Source organism: Serinus canaria, chromosome 2, assembly GCF_022539315.1.
Source record: "Serinus canaria isolate serCan28SL12 chromosome 2, serCan2020, whole genome shotgun sequence".
NCBI classification, from domain to species: domain Eukaryota; kingdom Metazoa; phylum Chordata; class Aves; order Passeriformes; family Fringillidae; genus Serinus; species Serinus canaria.
Genome location: NC_066315.1, coordinates 110,223,748 through 110,250,943, shown reverse-complemented (window position 1 = coordinate 110,250,943; position 27,196 = coordinate 110,223,748). Strand labels below are relative to the sequence as shown.

The 27,196-nt window shown below is 40.9% G+C and overlaps 1 non-coding gene and 1 pseudogene across 1 annotated transcript; one reads left to right on the top strand and one right to left on the bottom strand.

Annotated features, from left to right (window-relative positions):
* Nucleotides 1–26,296, bottom strand: part of LOC115485399 (uncharacterized) — a 133,636-nt pseudogene extending 107,340 nt beyond the window's left edge.
* On the top strand, nucleotides 12,822–12,894 carry TRNAA-AGC (transfer RNA alanine (anticodon AGC)). The gene has a single exon. It is a non-coding gene; the product is annotated as a tRNA-Ala (tRNA).
* Nucleotides 26,297–27,196: the final 900 nt, after the last annotated feature.

Genomic DNA, 27,196 nt, shown 5'->3' with positions numbered 1-27,196 from the left:
TGCCCAGGAAATTCAAAAAGACGCATTTTACTTAAAGCTCACTGTTAAAAACCTCCCTCAGTTTCAGTTAAATTGTGACTAACATGTTTCAAAGATTTTACTCTGGCTCAGAGAGCAGAGTCCAAACAACCTCATTAGATGCAAGGCTGCTGACACAGTGAATATTCCCTGAACCCTTGATATTTCCAATAATATAAAAGGAAAAAAATCATAGCTAGCTACACAGTGCAAATCAATTTTCTTCTACTGAAAACCCACTTAGCTAGAGATCTCTCTTGCTACTTGCAGCTTGCAAGGACAAATGCAGAAGTGAGGGTCCATCAAAAAGAGAAAAAAAAATTTTTTTTTTAATTTAATTAATTTTTTAAGATTTGTTCAAATAGAATTACTATCTGGCCAACTGAACAAAGAAAACGCAAAATCTTCTTCCTTCAGATAATATAAAAATCATCATCCTTGGAAGAAGCAAACAATCCAGAAGAAATTTTGTCATTTTTCACAAAGTTACACTAAACCAAAAAGGCTTGGAATTAAGAAAACATTTAGGGGAAAAGAAAAAAAACCAAGTAGCTGCAGGACAAAGGTACAAGACAGTACATACGGGAGCAAGTTTAAAAAGGGGGTGGATGGGAAGGGACTTGAAGTCTCGGTAGTATCAGCCAAACCAAATAGTTCTGGAGTTGAGGCTGCAGCTGGCACAATACTCTACCTCTGGGCACAGTTTCCCAGTCTTCTCCCAGGTTTTGTGGAAGAGTACACACTCCCCCTGGAAAGCACCTTTCAGTTCTCACGTGTACAACCAGAACTTCCCTCCTTGGAAATTTTTCCTCCTATTTTTAAAAGACACCAAGAAAAAATTGTTCACAGTCAAGAGAACATTTCCAAAGGGTGGAGGGCTTGTAGCCAGCAGAAAACTTTTGATCTTTCTTCTCTTGGAGCAAATAGGAGCAAGGCTACAAGTTAATCATTTGGTGTAAAGAATGGAAGGAGGCTACAATTCCCTAGTCACAGAAGTAAAAGAGCTGTACATGAAGCTTTCTTGAGAATAGGAGTTTATGGAAGTAACATCAAACAGGATTGTTACTTGTATTTTCACAACCATTTCATAGACAATGTAGATCTGCATTTCAATTTCTTTAACCTTGGTCTTATCATCTGCTGGCCCTCAGCAACCTGTGTGCTGGAACACTTGAGTCACTTTAATTGCCACTTAATAATGTCCTGACAAACCATGAATTAAAATGCTGTTATCGTGATCCACTATTTCCATCTGGGATTATGCCAAAAGAGGCACCTTCTTCACATATCGATACAACTGAATACTCCCTTCCTGAACTTGCATTAATCTCTCTTTAAAACAAAGTGAAAAATTTTCCTTTCCTGTGCACTTCACCTTTAAAGAAATCCTTTATAGTCTTAGGACTGCATTCATTAACTCAATTTGCTTTACTGTCTCCTTATCACTCACCACCATCGCCGCTAAAAATTTTTGGAAAAGTGGGATGCTGCATTACAGTAAACATAAATCTCTCCAAAAGTCACGATTGTCATGCTAGCCCTGAAAAGTTATGCACTAAAGTTCCCTCACCCTGCTGAAAATGATTATTTCTTGCAGCCTGAGGCACACGAAGCAGTGCATCACCCTCTACAAAGGGCGGCACGCCCAGCGTAGGTTCACTGTGAGGACGTCCTGCCAAACTCTAGTGCCAGGAGGATTGCACAATTAGTGGGATTCTTCCTCTTCCAGAACTCAACACCATTAACTATTCCAAGCCATTACAAGGAGTAGGCAGCCTCTAGTACCCTAGAGCTTAAGTGCTGCCAAGGCAGACCACGAAAAAATATCTCAGTGCAAGGCACATACTTTTTAAGCAAAGTAGTTCTAATTAATCACACTAGCACACTACTTCTTAATTTAACTTAATTGGAAGTGTTAAGTAAGCTCTCATGCCAGTTTTCTCTGATGTGAATTTAAATGTTTTTGTGAGTTTGTCTGAAGCCAACCAGCATTTTTTTGATGATTTCGTTGGTAAAAGAGAGAATTTTTTTTTTTTTTCTAAGACCTAGAAGTGGGACATTGACTGCAAAAGAGAACGTAGAAATAGTCAGCACAGCTAAGTAATCCCTGGAAACAGATCAAAATCCTTTGAGTCTCAGTCCTTGGGAACTTGATGGAAAATTCTATGCAAATGTTTGATTTCTTGTTTCAGTCCCTCAAGGCCTATAAATACACCTGTTTTTACAGGTTGTGGCAATGGATGCAAGTGATACCAGAAACAGTATTGGTGATAGCAGTGACTCTTGCCAAGATCCCCTGGAAAGACATCTATCAGTGATTTTTTCTGTAAGCTGGCTCTTCACCTTATGTACACAGCAGACCTGAAACCCTGAGAGGAGGCTTCAAAGCCATCTAAATTTCTGTCAGAAAGGTAACACTGGTGTCTGTTGTGTCAAGTGAACTTTCTATCAATAAAAAGAGCAGCATTGTGTATGTGTGTTGCTGAAAATGCCCAAATATTCAGCAGGCTCACATATTAAATATTTTCAAAACAACCTCTGTACTGTATAATAACCCAGCTAAGCAACCTGGTACTTTTTAAACTCACTGTATTGCAGAATGCTTTTAATTATGATTCATGAGCATTTTTTAAAATAAAGTAGCCAACTGCAGTGAGTCTCTGTCAAATTTAAGTGAAGTTGAAAGCAACATCTTCAGAATGCCAGAATTCTGAATGTTCCCAGCTCCTGAGGTGTAGAAAAGGCTGGAGAAGATAGAGACACTTAACTACAGACGCTGCAGACTACACAAGGTTCTTACCAAGGCTTTTTGATAAACTCTGTACACCCCAGGCTGAGAAACTCATTTCAACTTTAACTTCAGTGGGAGATTAGACCTCAAGTAACAGAAAACTTACAGAATCCTGCTGTTGTCTAAAACGAGCCTAGATATTCATTCACTGCCAGTTTCCTAAAGAACTGCATTACAAAATCTAAGGTCCTGAAACCATTCCCCATCCCCTTCTCTGTGAGAATAGTTTCACTTATTTCATTTTCCAGAGAAGCTACTGCCAAAAAACACACAGTGCTCTTCCCCTAGTTGGAGTAAATTCAACAGAAAAGAGTAGAACCTAGTGCATTGAACACTAGGTGTTTGCTGATTAGTCCTGGTTACTCCAATTATTTTGGGATTGCTCTTCACAACAGGCAGTGGAAAGAGAGCAAATGCATATCCTGTTATGAATATCTGCAGGCTTGAGGATTTTGAAAAATTGTTTTACTAGAGTTTAATCTCTTCATTAGAAAAAAATATCAGGCAGCTCAGTAACAGAAAGCTAGGCCCTGTCAAAACAACTTCTGTGAACCATCCTAGGTGTAACCAAAAAATGGTAAGTGATCCCTAAACTGTTTAAGTGTGACGGGCTGATGCATTAAACAGCCTAGCACTGGGAAGAACCTGCCAAATTATTTTCCAAATAATTATGCACTTCCTCTGCCTTCTTTAAGGAAACACAATGTGAAAAATCTTGAATACTGCTCATTTGTCCCAGCTTCTGCAAAAGATTTTCCTTTCCCCACCAAAATCAGATGGAAAAGCAGCCTTGTGGCATTCTTTCATGAGGAGTTAAAATGAAGACTGTGGCCATGGAGAGAATCCAAAGCAAAATTCACTGTTGAGTAATCCTGCTGGAGTAACAGCATTTAAGGCATCTATTTTTGAACTGTTTTTAAGCAACTAAGGAGGAGACAATTTGAACTTGCCTGTTGGGTGGGCACATTTGCCTTCCTGCCCTTTCGGTGAGGACTCTGTAGCGTGTGCCTTGTTAGCCAGCAGTGCAAAAAAATGCTCCCTGATCCAGAGCATGCACATGTGTACTCATTCTAAAACAAGAGTCAAAATCTTCTCTCATCTACCCCTATGCAGCACAACATGACCTGTCACAAGCCTCTGCTGCATTCTCACACAGCAATGCCTCCCCTGACAAAGTGTGCTCCCTATCATTTTCTCTCCACGTCTGCTCCAGGAACACCATGTCCCTTTCACGCCCTTCCATCTTGAGCAAGTCACAGGAAGGCACAATCAGAAATCTCCCAGGGTCTGTGCTGCCAAAGTGTGCTGTGAGGATGCAGTCATTTGTTACAGCCAGTTCTCCCTTGTCTTTGTCTCTTGCCTCCTGAGTATTGCATACACTCTGCTAAACAAGTGGGAGAAAGGGAAAAATATGACTCAAGCCTTCCAAATAAAATATCTTTTCTTTAAACAAGGGTCAGACTGAGGAACAGGGTGAAATGGGAGCAGTACAACTAGAGTGACCTGATGTCAACTATTTGCTACATGATCTGAAGCACCAGACAACATAACTCCAATTATCTCCACAGTCTGTGCAGCTTTGTCCTTTCTGAAATCAGGCCCTGCTGTTTCACACATTGAACCAGGCACTGCAGAAATCACCTGCTGCTGCACAACTCACCAATGGATAACAACCTGGTTGGCCACTGCCAGTTTGGGGTGTTAGTGGGGTTTTGTTTTAGAGTTACAAGGAAAGAGTCTGGCTCTGCCAGCTCTGCTCTGCCACATCTGACAGGCACTCGAGCATCACTCTCTGGTATTTCACAACAAGAGAAGAGCTCTCATCAGGTCAGCTCCCACTGGATACCATTTATGCTCCTCTTTTCCTCAATGCTTCCACTTTTCCACGTGCCTTCACAGCTTCCCCTTGATGCCCATCTCCATTCAGTCTTGCTCATGACAGCAGCCCACCTTTCACCCACGTTCACTGCCACCACCATGTGTGTCCTGAACCCAGTCCTGTTCCTCTTCCAAAACCACAGAGGACATCTAGAAACAGTAGCTACAAACCATGTAGCTCTGCCCAAGTGAGGACCAGGGTCCTTCCTTAGGGATTTGCCTCTCTCAGGACCTACAGTAGGAGCCTCCATCCCACTGACACACCGTGTCCAGCCCAGCAGCTGCTGTGCTCTGTAACCACTTGGTCCTGTTTCAGAAGGGCCCAATAACCTAATGGGGATCTCTGGCCCCAAGCCCCCATTCATCAGAGCACCCAGTTACATGGGGAGTTTCATTCAAAATTATTATGAACCCCTCAGGCCAGAAAAAAAAAAAAAGAAAAAAAAAAGATAGGTTTATTAAGGTAGCTTTTGTCCCAGAGAAAAAGAATTTTCTCAAAATTTGCAAAAACCAGTCTTGGCAGCATTATGAAGGTTTTGAAGTTAAAAATATAACATAATTTAATGGTTTCAGATGCTTTTCATGTCAGTGTGACTGGGAAATACCTTTAATATGGAAACAAATTAAATTTGGCAAAGAATTAGTACTTAAAACATCCCAATTGCATTTTGTAATTCAAAAGAACTGAAAACAGATAAGATACTGTGAATTAAAAATAACTCTTGCATGTTAAATTCTTGTGAACTTTCATTAAGGCTTGTGTTGCAGGTCCCAAATGTACCATTGCATGTTATAATACACTTCAGCCCTTTATTTATAAAATACTTTTAAAGCTACTGATAGCTAGAGCCAGAAAAATGACTATATAAAAATGCTATCTTCTCAAATTACAACTTCATTTCCAATGTGTCTATTTAAAAGAGAGATGCAATCTCAATTTCAATATTTCAGATACACAACAGAACTTTCAGTGCCAATTGAATCCATGAACAATTCAGTCATGTCTGTTTATTTTACTGATAAAGCCTGGTACCAAAGCTGACACAGCTATATTAGAGATAAAGCTGGACTCTCTGCTAGTTTGGGAATTACCTGCAGGCTAACCAACTGTCCCATAGGTGCAGTTCTTCTATACAGATGATGAATGAAGGATTCAGAGGGGACTTGTTCTGACCTTCTTGGGCTGGGTTCACAAGGCTACCATCCAGAAAGAAAAAAAGAGTTCTTTTCATTTTCCCTGCAAGCATGCATCTTTTATCAAATGTTCCAGTGACCTGACAAATTGTTTATCATCCCTACAGAGCAGTATTTTTCAGGTTAGAACCCAAGAAGCTTTCGTTTGGAATGCTATACTGTCATCTCTTGAGAATTTTAAAATTGGATTTGGCTTGGCCTCTCAGATTAAACTACATCTCCCACGATGCACCATGAATTTGGCCTCCTTCTTGAATATACTGAGAAAGTTTCTTTGGTGTTTCAAGGCAAATGTTTCATTCCTTAAAGAAAAATGTTAATGTGGAACAACAAATTTTTTAGCAAGACAAGTAAATTTTTTTAATTTTTCTTTTAGTTTGGGTTTTTCAGATGTTCAACTTTCTGATGAAATGTCCAAGGCTTTTGTAAAAAAATCTGAAGTCCTCATTTTAGGTCAAAAATAGAGGAGAAGCAAACTTTTTGAAATCATTCTAAACCGGGTGATGGGGAAAAAACAAGCTCTTGCAGACTTCAGTGTTCACCATCACTCCAACCACAGAGCTATTTTACTATATTTGACCATAAGATAATATTAATCTTACTTCAAATCAGCCTGTTCTGCTGCTTCCTGGTATGCCAAAAGCATATTCATCTCTCAGAGAATTTTCCTCCTCACACTTCAGCAAACTACAATCCCTATCAAGGAAAGGATCTCACTTTGGATGGCACCATGACTTTGGAAGGGAAGTCCCTCCTCTGCAACCAGCCAGATGTGACACCATGTTTTGTGTGCTGAAAACAAGACTGGTTTCTTTTAATACCACAAGGACCAATTAAAACAAAATTTGACTTGACGTCTTGCAAAATATCCTGCTTCCTGCAATTCCTCATGCCGTAAGACCTGCCCTGGAAACCTGTCCTGGATCAAGACTGAATGGTCTCCGTTTTCTGAATCTCACAGCATGGCTGTGCCACAGCTCCTGAGCCCCATCACTGCAGGGTCAGCTGCTGCTCCATTTGCAACATAAGGGCACCAGGTTTGGGCCAGAACTCAGTTTGACCATTGAATTATTTACAAAAAAAAAAAAAAAAAAAAAAAAAAGCTTAAGACAAAGTAGGTGGAAACTGTATATTACAGAAAGGCACCTGCACTCTAGTTGACTCTAAAGTCAGCTGTTTGAAGAGTATTTTTATTGCTTCCTTCTTGGAATCATAGAATGATTTGGGTTGGAAGGGATCTTAAAGGTCCTCCAGTTCCAAACCCCTTGCCATGGACAGGGACACCTTCAACTAGACCAGGTTGCTCAGAGCCCCATCCAACCTGGCCTTGGCCTTTCTCTTACCATAGCAGGTTCTAAGGCAGCCAGTTCATGAACAAGTGTCACATAACACGTAGTTTGCACTGAAAACCTTCTGCACCTCCAAGTCCAGCCAGCTCTGCAGAGCAGAGCACCTCCTGGAGTAACCCCAGCTCCCTTTGCAGGCTCTCCTCGTTGCCTACACAGCACAGCAAGCACCAGCAGGCACTTATAAACCAGGGAGGGACAAACCATTTCACACTGTGAGCTGCTTTCATCCCTACTTGCCAGCTGAAGGAGCAGACAGGAAGAGGGAAAAACTGGAGGTCAAGGTGGCAGAAACAGCCCTCACCCAAATGGAGGTAGGGGCTGCCCAAGGCTAACAGGCACTTACTTCTGTTTCACTGCAATGAGGAATCACTGAATATCCCGAGTTGGAAGGGACCCACAGCAAAGCTCAAAGGCACAGCTCTACAGGACTTTTCTAGCATCCCATTTGTCAAGAAGAAACCAGAGAATTTACACCCAATTAATATCCACATTTAATCCAAGCCTGATACAAATCACTATTTTCTTGCCCAGTTAATGTAAGATTTATCCATCTTTGCCTGTAGAATAGAGCTCTCCTCCATTAGAGCTGGACTCCCTCAAGAGAAATTTAAGTCAATGAGGATTCTTGACCTCCTGATGGTCTCTTTAGCAGCCAGAGATTGTTTTCACTGTTTGGTCTTCAAACATCACTAGCACTATTACCTTACTCAGTTCAAGAAGGAAAGACTCAGAACTTATATTTGTGCTAGCATTTTCATAAACATCCCTCCTGCTTGCATCATCATCACTGCAAAGGGCTTCAAATGCAGCATCTTGCATCCTACAACCACTGAGCAGCTCTGTGGTGAATAACCTGCACTGGTACCAGGCAGATTTGACATGCATTTTAGAAGTTTTGTGCTTATTTTTCTAACATCTTATATCACCATTCTGATTTTGTTATAACTTCCCTCTAGTTACCTGGATTGGGTGGCTGGCTGGCTGTATACTCACGTCACACCCATAAAACAAAGTCCCACTTAAATTTCTTGTGAAAGGAGGACCAAAGCTTCTTGAGAGTCTCTCTCAGAGGAACTGAGAAGGGTAACCCCAGAACTTCCAACAATCCGTCTGGCCTATAATTTCAGGTAAGTACGTTTTGCCTAAATTAGAAGGACTGAAGGAACACACAGAGAGGGGAGAGGTAAGGATTTAGTTGTTACTACGTGCTGTCAGAGCTATTTCATCACACTTAGTCCAGATGACCTGTGGCAATACTGTGGAACATGTCAGAAGTACACATTACAAGGGAGGTATTCAAATTACAAAAAGGAAAAGTTCATTTCCATGACTAATGGAATGTGTATAACAAAGCCATATCAAATTTCCTAACTATAGGACAGTGGTCACTTACAGCAACGCTGTTTATTATATACAGCATGTTTTACTGTAGGTGTGAAACAACAGAAAGCATGGACAGACCTAATTTCTGAGCCTTCATTGCTGTCTTAAGAACCAGATAATTTTACATAAAGCTTTTTATTTCTGCCATATTGCAGACTCAAACAGACATTAACTAGTAACTTGTCATAATGGTCTGAACCCCCATCAGATGGCCTTATTTCAGTACCAACATCATGCCATGAGCACAGCCCATTCATTGACAGCAGCCACACCCACCATTCCCAAAGGAGACTCTGGGACAGAATCTCTCCTGGGAGAGTTAAACCCCTGAGGAGGTTTCCCTTTGATTTATATAGCAACATTGCACTTCCACTTCCAAATCCTAAGAAATAGTCTCGTTTCTCCTTTAGTCTGCATCTGCCAAAAGCCTGATGTTCCAGTGTTTCACACTCAGAGAAGGGTTTGGAGTCTTAACCTTTTCAGAATTAATTGCATTTCCTATATCCATCAGAAGAGATTTATTGGAGAAATAAATTTGGCCAATAAAGTGATATGCTGCTTTAATTCTGTTTGAACAGAATAGGCAGGAAAGGGGGGAGAGTCAGGGTTGTTTTCCATCATGTGCAATAGAAGGAAAAACAGCTCATAGGACAAAGGATCCAAATTGGTACAAGTGAAACTTCTCTCAGCCTTGCACATGGGCACATCAACAGCACTGGACACAGACACTAATACCAGGCTAGCCCAGAGCCACCTTTCCTCTCTAACACTTGTGAGACGTTTTTATTGAGAAGTAAAAATAAAAGGAATGGTAGAAACACAGAAGCAGCCAGAGAGCAAACACGCTGTAGAGAGATGCTGCTCCTCTTCCACGTCTGGAGCACCCTGAGGTCTGCAAGCCCAGGACACATGACACTCAAAAAGACATGGGAAACAGAAGGCTGTGGGAAGGCAAGTCATAAGGCTGTTCCTTGCACTTGCCAAAAAAAATGTCACCACATCTACCCTTTACCACAAAAAGCTGAGGATGAGGGTCAAGTGTCAGCATGGGGGGTAGAAACAGGCAGCCAAGAAAGAAGAGGTGGGCAGATGCCTGTGGGGTCTGCCATGGGGGAAAAAAAAGGAAAAAGGCATCTTACAAACCTGTTCACTACAAGTCCCACATTCATAACTGTTTCCAAATGGAAGGCTGTGAAAAGCCAAAACAAACAATTCCAATTCTTTTTGAACCCATCAGACAATATAGGAAAAATATGTGCATTTTATGGTTTGAGGGCACAACCTTTTAATTATGTGTTTGCATTGTCATGTCCAAGACCTTTTTTCTCCTCAAAAATTAATATTTCCTCAAGCAATGCAGCTATTTATCTTGGATGAACATAAATTGAAACGGAATCTGCCTGTGCAGAGAGAGGCTCAGAAGAGTTAGAACATGACACCTAGGGGAATTCAGAACGCACTGCAATGCAATCCTCGTCATTTTTCTAGGGCCTTTCAGCTCGGTTCCCTACAGTTCTTAAGAGTTTCCAGATATTGCTTTGCATATGCTGCATGTGCAGAGGCACTTAGAGAACAAGGTAGTGGGGAAGGTAGGGGGAAACTGAAGGAAAGAAAATGTAGGAATTTCCTCCGTGCCAGAGCTGAATGAACAGCAGTTCCTTCTAAGAGCAGCAAGTGTTCTGGCATATAATCACCTCTCATGTCTCTGTGTTAGAGCCTCATGAGCTGAGGAAAATGTCAATCAACTGCTCTTGCCCCTAAAGACTTATACCTGCAGAAAGACTGTAAAGTAATGGTTTGCAAATTATACTTAAATTGTATTGAGGCATTACAAGAAAATCCAGGCCTGCTTTGGAAAAGACATCACATTTATTCATAATTTGGGCTCTCAGAAAATTTACATCCAGTAAGTTGTTGTACAGGCATCAGCTTTCCCCCCTTCAAGTCTTACAGACTTAGTTGGCCAAGAATTCACCCAGTAACTTCCAAGATATGCATAACAGCAAGAACAAAAGCAGAAATAGCAGAGGTCATTTTTACTTAATCACTTGATGGATCAGTAAGTGCTAAAGGACCAAGAGGACACTGAAGGAGGACTTTTTCCATAATCAATCTAATTATTATTTCACAATAGAGAGAGTTTCTTGCACACACAACACCTTTCAAGCTAGAATACAAGAAAAAGAAATGCTTCCTACAGAATTTACACAACCTATCACGAACATGGACCCAGCTTGGTGTGAGTGCCAGTGAACAGCCACTTTATCAAACACTGTGCAACAGTGCACCAGGAGGGAAAATCCAGGCTTAGTCACTCCCTGTGAATTCTGACATCTACAAAGATTTCAGTGAGATTCTTTTGGGCAAAACCAGCTGGGCAGCCAAGTCTGGGTTTAGTCATGGGTGAAATTTCCACACACACTAACACTCACAGGCCTTGAATGTCCTGCCCTGGAAGGGTGAAAAGTTCCCCCTTATGACCTCAGCTTCATTTCTGTTGATTAAGCTGAATTTCAGCTGTGCCTTACAACTCACTGTCCCCAGGTGTTGCAATCAGGGAGAGCAGAGAACACCCTCTCTAAGTAAAAGAATATTATTTGCAAATACTTCAGCTTTCAGAAGTTTGCCTGGAAAGTATTGTAGTGTGGACTCAAGATGTTCTGTTACGAAAGGAGGGGGAAACAGAAATGTGAAATGTGTTCCAAATGAATCCCAAAATTTTGAAATCTATGAGGCACAACTTGACCAGAGAGACCTGTGAAGTTTCCCATTAGATCAGTTGCCTATACTGTAAATCCTTACTCCATCCAGGAGGCCATTCTCAACCCCAGCATTAAAAGGTGAATTGTACAAGGCCATCATCCCCCACAGAATTCCCAAGGCAAGCAGTGTGACCTACAACTGTTTTGTAACCCAGCAGAAACCCTTTTTCTTCTTTGTAAACCACTGATGGCGCTACCATTTCTGTAACCTCAAAAAAATTAAAAATTGGAAAAGAGACGGTCAGATTCCTCAGTCAAAGTGTTACTTCCAAACTTACAATCCACAAGTAAAACTTCCTAGATAAACAAACCAAAACAAAAAACCCTCTTTGGGCAAACCAGAAATAGACAGGCCAATACTTTATTTCTCCCTGGTTCAATGTGCACAGGATACCCACAGTGATTTATTTAGCTGCAGCAGCAAAAGCTGAATTTGGCCTTGGCCACAAAAATACTTGAAAACTCTACATACTTACCCTTATCACAGTGAGGGGGATGGTTAGTCTTAAAAATGAGGCAGCTCTGACAAATGAGGCATCTGCAATGGCAGCAGAGACCTGTATCAATCCATTCTCCATATTCACTAGTTTGAACACCAGTTAAGGAAACAAGGATCGAGCCCATCATCCTGACATACAAAGCTCCACTGCACCTGTATACAAGAAGAAAAAAACAATCTTTTTGCCAGTGGTGGTGTTTTCTAGAAATGCTTTAACATTCTTTTTATCCCAGGTTAATTTTGTGAGGTTCTGTAGCAACTACTTTCCCACAAAAAGCTCTAGCAATCTTCCTTAGTATGACTGTTTACTTTATGCCACTCTCAAGCATGAAGCCGCCAGATTTACCACACTCTGAAGAAACAGGACTAACACTGTTAACACAGTCTTCATGTCCTTCCAAGCACAATAAGAATTAACCTTATAGCAAAAGTCAAAAGTATAGGTCACAGAAAGACACACTGAGATATTTCAGATTAAAAGGTCACACTTCTAGAATGCTAGTCTTATATAATTTCTCAAAATTAAGGCAGCATTCGCTCCATAAACCTGGCAAGTAAAATATTTTAGTCATATAATAAATGGGCAAAAAGGTGTAATAGGTATTAATGACTTGGCCAAAACTAAGAATAAAGTTGTGAAGAGTCCTCAAACCAACCTACACTGAAGAGCTAAATCAAAATGTAGCACAGTTGTGCAGGTAATTGCTGATGTGATGCACGACATTCCATCCCAAATGCAAGGAATTAGACATACAGACTCAAGAGTCAGACAATGAATGGGATTTGTATATTCACTTCCCAGAAATCAATAATAATAATAATAATAATAATAATAATAATAATAATAATAATAATAATAATAATAATAATAATAATAATAATACAATAGTCCTTTTTATGACATATAGTTTATTGTTTATAGTTATTTCTTTTCAGCCTGTGCACAGGGGGAATTAGCTCAAATGGTAGAGCGCTCGCTTAGCATGCGAGAGGTAGTGGGATCGATGCCCGCATTCTCCAGCATCCCGTTTTGCTGAACAAGGGGCTGGAGAGCAGCACTGCAGGAAGGGCCCCAGGGGTTGATGGCAAGCTGAACAGGAGCCAGCAGTACCCTGGCAGCCAGGGGGGCCAACCCCGTCCTAGGGGCCAACAGGCACAGCATGGCCAGCCAGGCAAGGGAGGGGATTGTCCTGCTCTGCTCTGCTCTGTGGCCTCACCTCCAGTGCTGTGAGAAGTTTGGGGCACCACAATATAAAAAAGGCATTACGCTCTTACAGAGCACCAAAGGGTCACGAGGGTGGAGAAGGGTCTGAAGAGGAAGCCTGGTGAGGAGTGGCTGAGGTCACTTGGTCTGCTCAGCCTGGAGAGGAGGAGACTGAGAGGAGACCTCATTGCAGTCTGCAACTTCCTTGTTAGGGGAAGAGGAGAGATGGGCACTGATGTCTCCTCTCTATGTGACCAGTGACAGGACTCAAGGGAATGGCTTGAAGCTGTCAGGGGAGGTTCAGGTTAGATATTAGGAAAATGTTTTTCATCCAGAGGGTGGTTGGGCGCTGGAGCAGGCTCTCCAGGGAAGTGGTCAGAGCACCAAACCTGACAGAGTCCAAGAAGCATTTGGAAAATGCTCTCAGGCCCATGGTATGATTCTTGGAGTGTCCTGTCCAGGGCCAGGAGGGGGACTTTGATGATCTTAGTGAGTCCCTTCCAGATCAGGATATTCTATGATTCTGTGATTCGAGGAGTATCATCTTGTACCATAACATAACTTTTTCCCATTTATTCATACAACTGATCTATTTTATTGATGGATAAAGTTCTGGAATGGTTTATAAAACTCTACATAGTTCTAGACTGGTTGTAGAAATTAGGTTATCAGGTCAAAAACACGAGTGCTGACTGATAGACTTAACTGTCTATATCTATTCAGCCAAGTACACCATGTTTCAGCAAACACTGCATATTAAGAATTGATTTAGACAACATTTTTGGAGAGGGCTGGAGGTGAATACACAGGGGTAGGGCAAAGGTAGGAGGTTTTGCACACAACTAATTCTTTTTATATTTTTTCAATATTTTTGAATGGCATTATGCACTCTCCAGCCATGACCCCTTGCTTGCTGAACATTAGGCCTCTTAGCATTACTGCAAGAACCTTGCTCTAGTCAACAATAGCTTTCTAAAAACTATGACAGACCCAGCTGCAGTTTTCTCCAAAGTTCAGGGTGTTACGTCCAAGATTAAGGTTCAGGCTATTACATACATAAGAAACAGATGAAAAGTCTGGATCTGAACCCATAGTCCTACAGTTACAGAGATGGAGCCAGAAGCTGAGACTCTTTCTGGATCCCCAGAGGATTCAAATGATCTAAACTTGGAAAGTCCACAGTTTTGGCTATGGTCCTTCCACAGCTATTCTCAGATTATATTTCTTCATTCTTTTCCCCAATTTTAACATCTCTTTCCAAGAAACCCATCCTGTTCTACCTATACAGCTTCCTCCAAGCACTCGGTGCTTTGCTGTTGCCAAGTTTCAACCTGCAATTCAGATTGCTGCTACTTGACGCAGGCCTTTCATGCAGAGAGCACAAACCAGGACTGAAGTGAAGTATAGGAATAACCAGGCCACTGGCAAGCCCAGAACCTGCTGTTCAACAGCCAGGGGTGAAATAAAATGCCAAAGCAATGCAGAGGGATGTGCATCCAGATTCTTCATGAGTCCCACGTTTAAAAAGCGATGAGATCCCTTGCTTCCCACCCTCAGCTGGAAGCACAGCATCTGCAAAGAGGAAGAGACATGCAGAGATACAAAACATTAAAAGGTCCTTTTAGAAAAATGCAGTTTTTAGTAGTTCTCATTTGCCTTAACCTTATTTTTATAAAGCAATGAGTATACATGACAGTTTCAGCATCTGGGGCACTTCCAGGAAAACAAGGAATATATGTTCTCTCCAGTCTGGTCTGTGTGATGTTAATCCTGACATAAATAAGGAGAATCTGCAGTGATTTAAACCAAAAAAAGGCAACTGGACTACTTGAGCAGGACTCCTTTCCTGCTTCCTTTCAGAGGTAGCAGCTCAGGATCTTCCCAGCATATTTGTCTCAATTAGTTCTGATATGTCAGAAGGGAGCACTACATCACTTTGAAGAAAACCTGCCTTATGAGTGAATAAACTTTAATATACCATCAAGTTATTTGAGTTTCTTCTCAGGTATCAATCACATAACTCCCCCTGATTGAAGGCTTGATTGGAATATCTGACTCTGTCTGGACCAATCCATACACCTGCTTGTTTCTGAAATTTCCCTCTTGAGCTGATTTATGCTTAAATATTAAAAGCAAAACAACAAAAAACAATTATTAAATGGATGAATATAACTTGCCTTGCTGCCTGTACAGAATGTGTCACTCTACACAAAAAGCCAGCTTTCCCTTAAATATCCCAGTTAAGTTGTTTTGTTAACTAATAAATCTAGTTTACTAGATCAGATTGTTATTTATTGTGCTAATCTATCATCTGGTTTATTAATGCTTATATTCCTCTACATAAACTTCTGCCTCCTGAAACCCCAAATTCTCAAAACCAGGAATTACTTTATGCTGCCTAAACACAGAAAAAAGGAGAAAAAAAAATTAAATGCATAGAGCCTGGCCTTGGCTGCTTTGCCCACACAACACTGGGGACTCTATCAACTCTATCAAACAGGATTAGCTGACCAAGAATTATCATTCCTGAGGAGCACTTCAGTGGAGAAGGAGAGCACTCAGAGCTGATGGATGCATTTGCAATTAGAAGGCTTTGCACTGGAGAGCACCATGGAGAGCTGGGAGGACGTAGATGTTTCCTTTCCCACAGCAGCATGGGCTGTGCTCAAACCACTCCTCAAAGACATCTGTCCCACGCGTTCTTGAAACTCTCCTTCGGTAAACAGTGGCACCAGTTATTTCAACATTCTGCAGCTTAGACTGCTGGTTATCAGGCTGGCCACAAGCAGCCTTCCTCCACAGCTCTGCTATTCCTGGACGCTTTCTCAATCTCTGTCATCCGGAACAAGCGAACTCTCCAAGCAGGTACCGCTTCCCTCTTCCAGTCTGGAAAGCAGCCGGCGTGTTCTGGGCATCACCACGCGCTACACGGTAACAAGATGAACTCTGTTCCTGGAACAAAGAGCAGGAGAGCTGTGCTATTTGACCCACCTGATCCCTGCTCAGAACTACAAGGAAAAATTAAAATGCAGCCAACATCTAGAGCAAGAAAATTTCTTCCAGACCCCAGATTGGCAACCAAAGGGACACAAGATGCTTCCCAGTCTTGTATTTGCTTTTTACATTATTCCAACCTCTCAAACAAGAATATATTCCAAATTCATAATGGTCAATAAAAGAAGGAAAACCTGATTACTCTGCCCTGGTTTTGAAGCCATGTGACTGCGTAACTCACTTATATCAAAGCCTCAAGTTCTACACATATGTCTTTGCTACCAGTAAAGGAATGCACACTCAAAAACCAGCACATCTGAGAAGCAATTCGAAGCTTGCAGCAATGCCAAAATAACTGAGGGAGAAACAACAGAAGAAAGTGGGTTTTTACAATTAAAGTACCAATGGTTGAGCAAGAAGAACAAAGCACAGAGGGTGGGGATGTAGGGCTTGCTTACACCCAGGGTTTTGTACCACAAACTCTTCCTGTTTGAAGTCAGCACATTTAGTAAAACAGATTTCTCCCTGGTGACAACAGGAGGACTGCACTGCCACACTGCAGGAACACATGTGCAGTACTGAGACTTGCTGGTGGAAAAAACCCATTGCTTCTTAACCCCCTTCTGTTTCCTTCCCATGACTTCCTATTCCTCCTTCTCCAAGGAATATCAATGCCTGCCAGAAGAGCTACAAAACACTGCTGAAAGCACTGTTCATGTAAATGTGTGAGGAGAAGTTTTGGTAGATGAAGTGCTGTCATGCTGGCATAGTCACATCCAGCCCCTCCTGGAGCGGCAGTCTTTCACTATCACAGTTCAAAAGCAAAACCATACACTTGACTGAGTTTGATCAGTACACAAGACAAAATTCAGCATCTTACAATTTCTTTGTTACTTGGTTCTTATTGCATCTCCTAAAGTGGCAAGAGTGCTTCTTTGAGATACATTGGATCTCAAAAGGGTAATTGTATTTATCTGCTTCTGGAGCACTGACTGATAATCTCACATTATGCTGAGATGAGCCAAATTTAACTGGTCCTAACTAAAGTCTTACAGCTGCAATCTTAATTCCCTTTTTCAATTCCTAAGAAAAAGAGAATAGTTAACAAGCTTCTTTTCCACATTTAGTCTTATTACAAGCTCATTAGAGACATCATCACTACCTTCAGCATGTGCATGACCTTTCAAAGTCCAGAACAATTTGATGCCTAATTCCTTTCAGATCTGTCCAGTTCCCAAATGATGTACTCTTTATAACTTGCAGTCCCACTAATGAAAAATTGACACTAAGCCCATCCAGCCTCTAGGTTGGATCAGCCGGACTATTTTTGATTCAGAGACAGACAAATAATTAACGTGATTTCAGATATTTTTCTTTAACAGCAAAAAACAGTTTTGTTTTGAAAAATAACACTTTGCAAGCATTTAGTCCTTAAAAAAAAAAAGGGGGGGGGGGGGAAGTATGTCAGAGTGAAGGAAAAGAAAAGACTTTTCCTGTAGCAACCCAAATAGCCAGAGGTACCAAATCCTGGTACCAAGGGACAAAGCCTGCTTTTATAAAGAAAATGTAAATACATGTTATAGCAAACAATGCTGAATCAAGTATTACAAGTCAAATAACAGACTAGAATTGGTGGCAAGCACGGGAAAGCATGTGTCCTTTCTATACAAGTATACATAAGTTTATATAGGTATATATATATAAAGTTTATGTAAGTATATATAAGCAGTTTAGAACTGTCCTGCTTCTGGCTCAGATCAGTGGGATGGGGTGTGGCAAAGACCTTGTGGAATTCCATACCATTTTACATCAGGGACATCTGAAAGCCAGGGACAGGGGAAAGGGCCTCTTTTTCTTCCAAGAAATAGTAAGTATGGAAGGCATAGGGTCTGTCCACTTTGTTTTCCTTGACTTGGGTTTCATGAGCATCTGACATGTAAATCACCCTCTCTCTGTATATTTTTGTTATTACTATAGTTGCAGTTACTATTTCCTTATCTCAGTGCTATTTCCAGTAAATTGCTCTTATCTCAATGTGAGATTCCTGCTTTTTTCTCCTACCAGAGGGAAGGGGAGCAGCTCATGGTTTTTAATGGGAGTACTGAACTGGGGAATACCATTCCTAAACCATGAAATTAGTCCAGTCACTAATGGCAAGCTAGTCAGTATTTACAGTTTGTTTTATGCAATGTGTATATGATGCTGCCCACATGGAAGGACAAATAAACACATTTTACAAATTTGTGAATTTGCAAAACTAGAAGATGGCAGTGGCCATTTGCAATGGCTGTGAAATCAAGCTGAAATTTAACCTAAGTATTTTTCTACTTCCTCTGGGTTCCTCAACTGTATTTCTTAAGAAATATACTTGTACTGCAAAGCCTGTATCAGATTCAAGGATCTCTTCAGCTGTTTAACCATGAAATCTCAAGCCATTCAGCCACATATTCCCTGCCTGTTTATTAACACAATAGTTGCCATTTTAAATTCCTGGATTACAGCTTGTACTGGGTTACCTATTCATGTCCTCACAGAGAGGACTGATCAAATCATGTCCTTCAGCCAACTGGAGCTGAGAATAACAAAGATTTTTCATCAGTTTCCAGTTCCAGATTTCCAGCTCAAACACAGCCTGTCTGCTATAGATTTATAGACCTATCTACAAGGTATTTAAGTTTTGTAAAGCAGAATTAGGATTCCAAATTGAAGAAGAACTTCTGTGATACATACTGCCACATTTCATGCTCTTTTCATGTTTAGCTCCCCTTTGTTTCTTTCTTTCTCCTTTCCCCCCCCACCCCCCCGCCCTTATTTTGACATGTCAGCAAATGCCTCTTCCTGGAAAAGTTTAAGTGTGATTAAATTTCAGTGATTAAAAGATTAAGTGTTACTTTCGTCTCTACATGAATTCATTTTAAATACTCAGGTCTGGCACACCTTTGAATTTTTTCCATCTGAAATCTTTGTAACAACTAACTGGAAGAAATGGTTAATAACTGTATTCACATAGATATGCTCATGGTGATCCTGCCCACTTATGTTTCTGAGTTGTTTCCCATGTGGCAATTTCTCACACTCAAGACAAGAGTGCAAGGAAGGAAATGCAGTAAATATCCTGTAATAGTTGTCATGCATACCTGCAGGCATTAAGTAAACAGTCCGTTCTGAGATGCAAGGATGGACAAAACAAAGAAAGAAAAGTGGCTAAACACACTAATGCCACCACTTAGCACAGGAAAATTGCCCTTTTGTCCTGCCCATGTATCCCACATTTGCTCATTAGCAATGAGTAAGGCTGAGATTCATCCAATCTAACTCCAGGGATGCGACTGCTACAACCAAGGAACTGGCCTCTGGCTCTGTGGCCAGCAGAGAGCACTGGTCCCTCCAGAAAGATTTGGAGCCCATGGAATGTTCTGCACCCTGGCAGGTGGTGGAGATGCAGCCATAAGTTTTTTTCGTTGGTACTTAAAAGGATGCTGTGAGTCAGAAAGGGTCCATTATTTCAATTTAAATTCCTCCCCATTTAAGCAAATCTGAAGTCCCTGGTCAGTAGGAACAGTTAGAGACTTGTTTCTAACTTGCAAACTTATTGCTTCCTTTCTCTCATGAGGATGTTATGACAGGATTAATACTCAGTTAATCAACAGAAAATGTTCCTAGACATCCTAGCAAGACTAGACAGCTATAAAGCCTAAAGCTAATTATATGCTATGTGGTGGAGACACAGACTTGCAACCCAAATGGTTGAAGATACTTTATCAGGTCCTTCTCGTTTTCCACATGCCCATTTTGAAGTAAACATGAATGAAAGCAAAAATGTTTGAAACAGAACACAGCACAGCAGAAGTGTTTTCACTGGCTGCTTTGCATTCACCAAAAGCCAAGGGAGTTTTTATATGAGATGACTGCACTGCATTCCAGTGCTGCATTTTTCATCACAATATAGTTCAGTATAACAGTTATATTTCATTCAAAACTAATGTTCAGGGTTTTATCTTAATTGCATTAATTTACATTTCTACACAAATTGAAGATCCACCCAAAAAAAATTATATTTGGAAAATATTTCAGTAGATGTCTGGAGAAAAATTACAGGAACACACAACCAGAGTAATAATATATTTTCCAAGCACAAGGTTTCATCCCCTCTGTGGATAGGCATTAAACAGCTCAGATAGCACATTTATGGAAACCTTCAAGCCAGATTCAGCTGTGTGCAGCTGTGACAAGTTGTCAGACGATTGTATCTCAAGCCTTTGTTCCCCTGTATCTCAAAGATTACAAGCCTATGGGCAGAACACATCTACAACAGATAGATGAAACTGGGAGTAGTTCAGTCTTCACAAAGCTTAGGTCAGGTTTTGTATTTGAAAACTTGACTCTGGGACAGTTCAAACCCAGGTCAACTTTTTGCCAAAACTCTAAAGCCTGAAGAGAGCTAGAAGGACATCTAGCCTGGAGCCAGTGGCTACACATTTAAAGCAGTAGCCTATCTTCACAGCTAGGTAGAAAGGAAAATAATCCTCTCAAGTATCCCTTTAAAGTTTTGACAGCTTATATATTAAGTATGTGTGCATATATCCCTAAATTGTCCACCCTGCCCATGGAAACCCTGAGCTTTTGGAACAGAAGCATTAGTCAACGTGATTTTAAAAAAAAATAGAAAAAGAAAGATAGCTCTGCCAGATTCTTGGCAAAACATTATCTACATTGTGATTTCCTCACAGAGAGAAAGGTGATGAATTGAGGAGAAGCAAATGCAGGCCAAGGGGCAGCAGGGCTCTTAGAAGACAGCTTCGTCTAATCTATGGGCTGAAGATTAGATATTCAATTCCAGTCAGAGGAATGGTACTCCGGGTTATGTTGTGGGTGTGGAAGATACTGTGATGGGCTCTTTCCAAGTTTAAATGCAAACTGGTTTATACAAGATTATTTTTGGTTAAAGTCACTGTGACATAGTCTTTTTCAGCTGCCTCATTATGTGAGTTTATTAAAAAAAAAAAAAAAAAAAAAAAAAAGTTGCATGGTTCTCTCTCAGATCAAACAGTTCCTTTCCTGCCTTTTTCTGCCAAGTTATAATAAAATAAGGACTGTGACCTGAGCAGGATCTTCTACAGCTAACAGAAAAGGAAAAACAGTCCGAATAAGAGTTCATGCTACAAAGTTAAAGAAAAAAAAGCAGATTTTTTTTTAAAAATTCAGGATTATGGCAAAAATATATATATGGAAAAGCTTTATAAGCACCACAGCCCTACAAAACACATGCTGTTCTCCCATTTTCAGGTATGAGCTGGCAAGGTGCTAACCACTCCATGAGCTTTTGGAGTCAGCAAGGCACCGCTTCTTGAACAACATAACTCTGAGTAGTTTTCTTAGTGTTTTCTTTATGATTGGCACTAAATCTTTGATGGTCTTACTTTCAATTCTGTAGTGTCTTCTAACACACTGGCTCTGACTGGCTTGTGTTGACGCATGCTTTGGTTTTTATTCCAGAGAGTAAAAAGCAGTGGTTTTTATGTGCTCAAGCAGTTTGTGCAAGGTTTCTGTAACACACCATGAGAAAGCCAAAGGCTTCCCAGTGGAATCTCCTAGGGAAAATGGATGTCAAGCACAGCACTCCAGCTCCAAATTGTTAGAACAGTAATGGTTACAAGCCCAGCCTCTTGCAAACAGAAGTCCTTGGGAAAACATGGCATTTCCACAGGGCTAATGGGAGTCACACATGGGACTCTGCTCCTCACCCTGCTGGACTGAAAACTGGATTTTGGGTAAGACATCTCATTGCAGTGCTCAAAGCACAAAGCCACAAACCTGTAGAGAGATAGGGAGCAAAGCTGTAGCACAATGTGAGAAGGCTGAGCTTCTCTGGGGGAAGGCTCTCCCTAAAGCTGAGAATTCCTGTTTTCCTTACTGACCTCACTCACGCTCTCAAACGTGGAAGCAAAAAGCTGGAAGTGAACTTCATTGGGCTGTGTTCCCTCAGTAGATGGTGAGCAAACACACAGCTGCCAACAGAAATGCCAGCATTCCGCCACTAAGAGGAGCTGAAATTCAGCTGTCATCATCAGCACGGGCATGCTCCAGCACAGCCCTTTCACCGGGATCCCTCCTCCTCCTCTTCCTCCTAGCCAGGTCAGATTTCACCTCTGATGAGCCAACAGAGAACTCAAAAGCAGATTGCTGCTCTGACCAGGAGCAGGACCAGGCAGAGGAGGTGCTGGACTGCCAGAGCACACACAGAACTTCCAAGAACTAAATGAAATGCACTCTTCTGACCCTATGGAGAGGTAAACCATTGGGCAACATGCATCTGTACCAGTCTGTGGAGAGCTCACAGAGACTTGGCTATGTGCCTCAACCTACAGTCACTTACACTTTGAGCTCTAAAAGCTTCCTCTCTCATATTGAAAATGTTGTTTTCCTCCCAGTATCATGCAGGCTGTCAATGCAAGTCAAGGTGATTGCCTTTCCCTGAAACTTACGTATTTTTGCTGGCTCAGAGTGGAAGCTGCTGAAGGGATGTCTGGGCTGATGGGAGGAGAGCATCTCTATAACCAACTCACTGGTCTTCAGCTGAGCAATACTCTCTCCAGCAGGGAGAGAAAAGAAAACAAGATATACAAAAAACCAGATATGGCATACATTAAACATACTGGAAAGTCTGCCTGTAAGAGGGCAGAAGAAAGGGGCTTCAGTGTGCCCCAGTTTCCCTAAAGATAGGTTATCTCAACACTTAAAAAGACTGGAAAACTCCTCAAAAACAATGAAAATAAAGAAAACTTTTGACAAGTAGGTATTTTCTAAAGAGACTTCCAGAGAATCTCAAATATGCACATTCACTAAGAGTGCAGTAGAAAAGTTCTGAAGATTTTCTGTCTTCACATTTAATCATAGAATGGTTTGCAATGAAAGGGACCTGAAAGATCATTTAGTTCCAATACCCCTGCCATGAGCAGGGACACCTTCCACTAGACCAACCTGGCCTTGAGCACTTCCAGGGATGGGGAGTGCACAGCTTCCCTGAGTAACCTTGCCCAGTGTCTCCCCACCTTCACAGCCAAGAATTTCTCCTAATATTGAATTTAAACCTGCCCTTTTTAAGTTTGAAACCATTCCCCCCATTCCATCATCACGTGTTCTTGTAAAAAGTCCCTCTCCAGCATTTCTGCAGCCCTCTTAAGGCATTGGAAGCTGCTCTAAGGCCTCACCAGAGCCTTCTCTGCTCCAGGCTAAACAAACCTAACTCTCTCAACCTGTCTTCATAGGATTGTTAAGGTCATCATGTTCTCCATAACAACATGCTTAAGCTATAACCAAGGCATAAAAATGAAAAATTAAAATACAGGACCCCTTTGGCTATACCCTTTCTTTACCAATGGCATGACTCTCCCCAAAAATGTATGATGCCAGCTGGAAATTCCAAAGCCTAGATGCTAATTGGCCCCATCATGTCTTTTCAGGACATTCAAGCTCTCCATAGATTGCAAACAAATGCAAAAGCACACCAACACAACTGCTATGTGCCACTAAGCTGAAAAAGTGTCAGCAGAGGAGAAGAGCAGCAGGAGAATGACTCTACAGGTAAAACACTTCAAGCATAAAAACCAAGTCAAACCAAACCAAACAAATAAAAAAACCATCTTCTCTATTCTTATATGCCTACCAACATTAAATACATCGATGCATTTTGAAAACCCATGTTTTCTTTACTCTGTTGCACATTGTTAAGTACCAGCAGGTCAGATTCATTTTCCCATCCAGCAGTTTGTGACCTGCCCTCATTAGTCTCTGTAAATGTTATATAATTAAGAGAACCATATTATTTTTTTACAAAGATAAGCACAGTCTCCAAAAGGTTGCTTCTTTTTCTAAGGGACAATTTTGGAATTGAATTACAGAACTGCATATGTAATTGATTCATCTTTAAATTTAGGGGTAAAAAGGAAGCTCCTAGAAGACCCCTAAACACTCCAAGGAGGATGGTTGGAATGAAGGCCAAGATGTTCATGTCGAGCAAGGTCTTAATCTGAGTCAAAGAAAGGAGAAAACTGTTCTGAGCATCCTGCCAGTGACATGAATTATTGCATCCTCTCTCACAAAACCTGATACCTCAAAGTAATTTCCATGGAAGAAATAAATCTTTCCTTTTGATGTAGAGAACTCAGCTAATTCATTTAAAGCTGATCTCTTTTTGCACACCTCACAGAGGTGGAACCAAGCAGGTAGACTCTGGTGTTGGCACACATAGGAGTAAACTATGATGTACTGCACTTGCTGCTGGCACTCAGCACTTCAGGTTACATCTAAATAACACAATATAATGGCTTTAATGAGCACTTCAAAAGACTTTGCTGAATCAGAGCTTTGCTGAATGTTCATTTCTTAAGTGTCAATCTGCATCCATGCGCCTTGAGATAATTTTTAAGTAAATTTGTTTAAGTGAAACTGTGGAAATTCATGCTGAGCTAGAACAACTCACAAAACAACAAATCACAGGCACAGAACATAATCTGGCAGTGTAATAGTAATTGAATTTTCTGCTTGACTCCTCAAGAAGTAGCAAGGATGAAATCATGTTTTAATTTTATCTTCCAGGCAACAAAATGGGGTCAAGAGGTCAGTGATAATCTATTAAAAACTGTGAGGATATTATTTTCCTGGACCAGGTTTAGAGTTAAACAACTTTTTGTCATGATTAAGATATGAACAAGGTAAGCTGTATAAAAAGCTACCTGCCAGGATGTGGGAAGGTCACATGTCAAATTTGCCTGCAAAAAAGCCTAAACTGGTCTAATCTTGGGGTTAGTGGATGGGACAAACTGTCAGCTGTCAGCCTGACTTCAACTGCTTGAGTGTGAGGTCCTCTTATTGTGAGAATTATTTTTTCTCCTTCCTTTTCTTCTTGCCACTAATCTTGGTCTTGTTCTTGCTACAAATAGCCTAGAGTTCAACAAATAGACCAGGTGGCTGCACTGAACACAGGTGGTGTTTCCTGAAAAGGGAAATGCCAGGGTTGAAATCCATTCTGGCTTCAAGAGATGGTCCACAGGGTGCTGCAGACAGAAAAGCTGGGTCTGGAAGAGGGAGAATCCCACCAGCCATTCCCAGGCACCAGAAACTCTACCTGCATGTACAGTCACAGGGAGTAGGGACAGACTTAAGGTTTATCATGCCTTAGAACCAGGATTACAACAATCACCTACATAGGTACCCTGTGTACTAAGCAAAACTTTAATAACGCTATTTTTACCAATAGCTGTAACAATATCCATCTTTTTCCAAAGGATTTAAAGAGATCTAATATTTAAGGTATTGGAATACAGAGGGAACAAACTTTATTTGAAGTAGAAAAAAGATCTGGTTTATTTACTTCAGGATCCAAATATCTTGCATTATATTCTACTTAATTCCAATCCTGCAGTGAAACTAAAAATAGGCATACATGATTTTATTGTTTTTTCTCCCTACCTCCATTTTTGCTAAGGAAAAGATATTTGCTTTCAAGTAAAATATGCACATTACACTCTGTGTGTGTGTGTGTGTGTGTGTGTGTGGCAGTAAAGGTGAAGTCAAGAGAGTATTCCACAGGCTGTAAATGAAAGGTGGCACAGTATACTCTTTGTTTTTATTGTAATACAAACCACAAGCTTTGGCCAGTCATCAAGAAAAAATGGTACCTACAGAGTAAGTTTCACCTTTTGTATTAATCCTATGGTCTTTGTAAAAATAAAGTGAAGTTTCCTGAAAATCTCGTGCTCTGGAGTACAATAAATTCCCCTGGTAACATTATGCTAGGTAGAATGAAACTAAAAAAACCCAAATAATTTCTTGAGAAACATAACCCACAAGCTTTCAACTCAGTTTATTCACTGTAAACTGTGTTTTGTTAATGCCACAAAATATACAAGAAACAAAATTTCCCCTGAGCCTCATGTTTAGTGAAATGAAAATGTTTCTGCTTATCTGTACCACATTAAGAGCCAAAAACTTATTGAACCCTGCCAGAAGTTATGTCGTTAATAATTTTAGCTAACTCTTCCCTCTAGTAACACTAAGAGAAGATAGAAGGAGACAGAATCCCCTGCTCTTTTCAGAAAACATCCTCAACCAAGTGTTAAAAGAGCAAAGCTTACTGTAAAACAGCCACAGAAGTGAATCCACTTTTCCCCTCTGCACACAGCTGTTCATTACACAATACTTTGGTGTCAACAATCAGTCTGGCTTCAGAAGGCTTGACCTCTTCCCTGCCCACGTAGCCTCACCTTTCTGCCACAAACTCTTATCTTCTTGGTGTGTAGCTGCAGCTGTTTGGGCACCTGTACTATGTACTCATCCACAGAAAGGATTTGGGTGGAAGCCCAATGTCTTCTCCACTTTCCCCTGCTAAACCCGTGGCAAAGCGAATATACCAGGGAGCATGTGTGCAAGAGACATTGCCCATTTTCCCAACCAAGGTACAGCTACATGTGGAAAATGCCATGATCTTCAGTTTCTGCATTGCCAGAGGGATCCAAGCCAGAAGAAATTCAGAGATCAATGAAAGAGATTCAGAAATTACTTTAGGAAAAATTCACCTACAGTAAAAAGTAGCAAAAAGTGGTTTGGGATTCAGAATACAAGGCATTTATTTCTAGCTCACTAATTGATCTCCAAGTCAAATAAAAAGAAGGGTATTTAGGCTGGAAGAAGTGAAGATCCTTACACTTGCATATCACTATTGGATCATCATCATCAGGAGCAATAAAAATGAAAATAAAACAATGAATAAAAATAATAAAAAGAAAATGAATAAAATAAAAGCAACTACTTTTAGGTGGATGTAAGGTAAAAGGTTGTGTCATGCTGGAAGGAATAAAGCAAAGGTGGCTGAGGCTGAAGGTCACCTCCATTTTGCACCTGGGAACAAACAGTGATTGCATCTTTTCAAATGTTTAATCTGTAAGCACCAAGGCACAGGGGCACAGTACAGCAATGCCTGCAACAACAACAGAGTGCTTGAGCCAGCTACAGAAGGGGAGGACAGTTTATTTAAGAGCTTTTTTGCTTTTTCCTTTACTTCAAAGTATCTTCTTCTATCCAGCACCAACACAGAAAATTATCTTATGAGTAGCTAATAGGCAA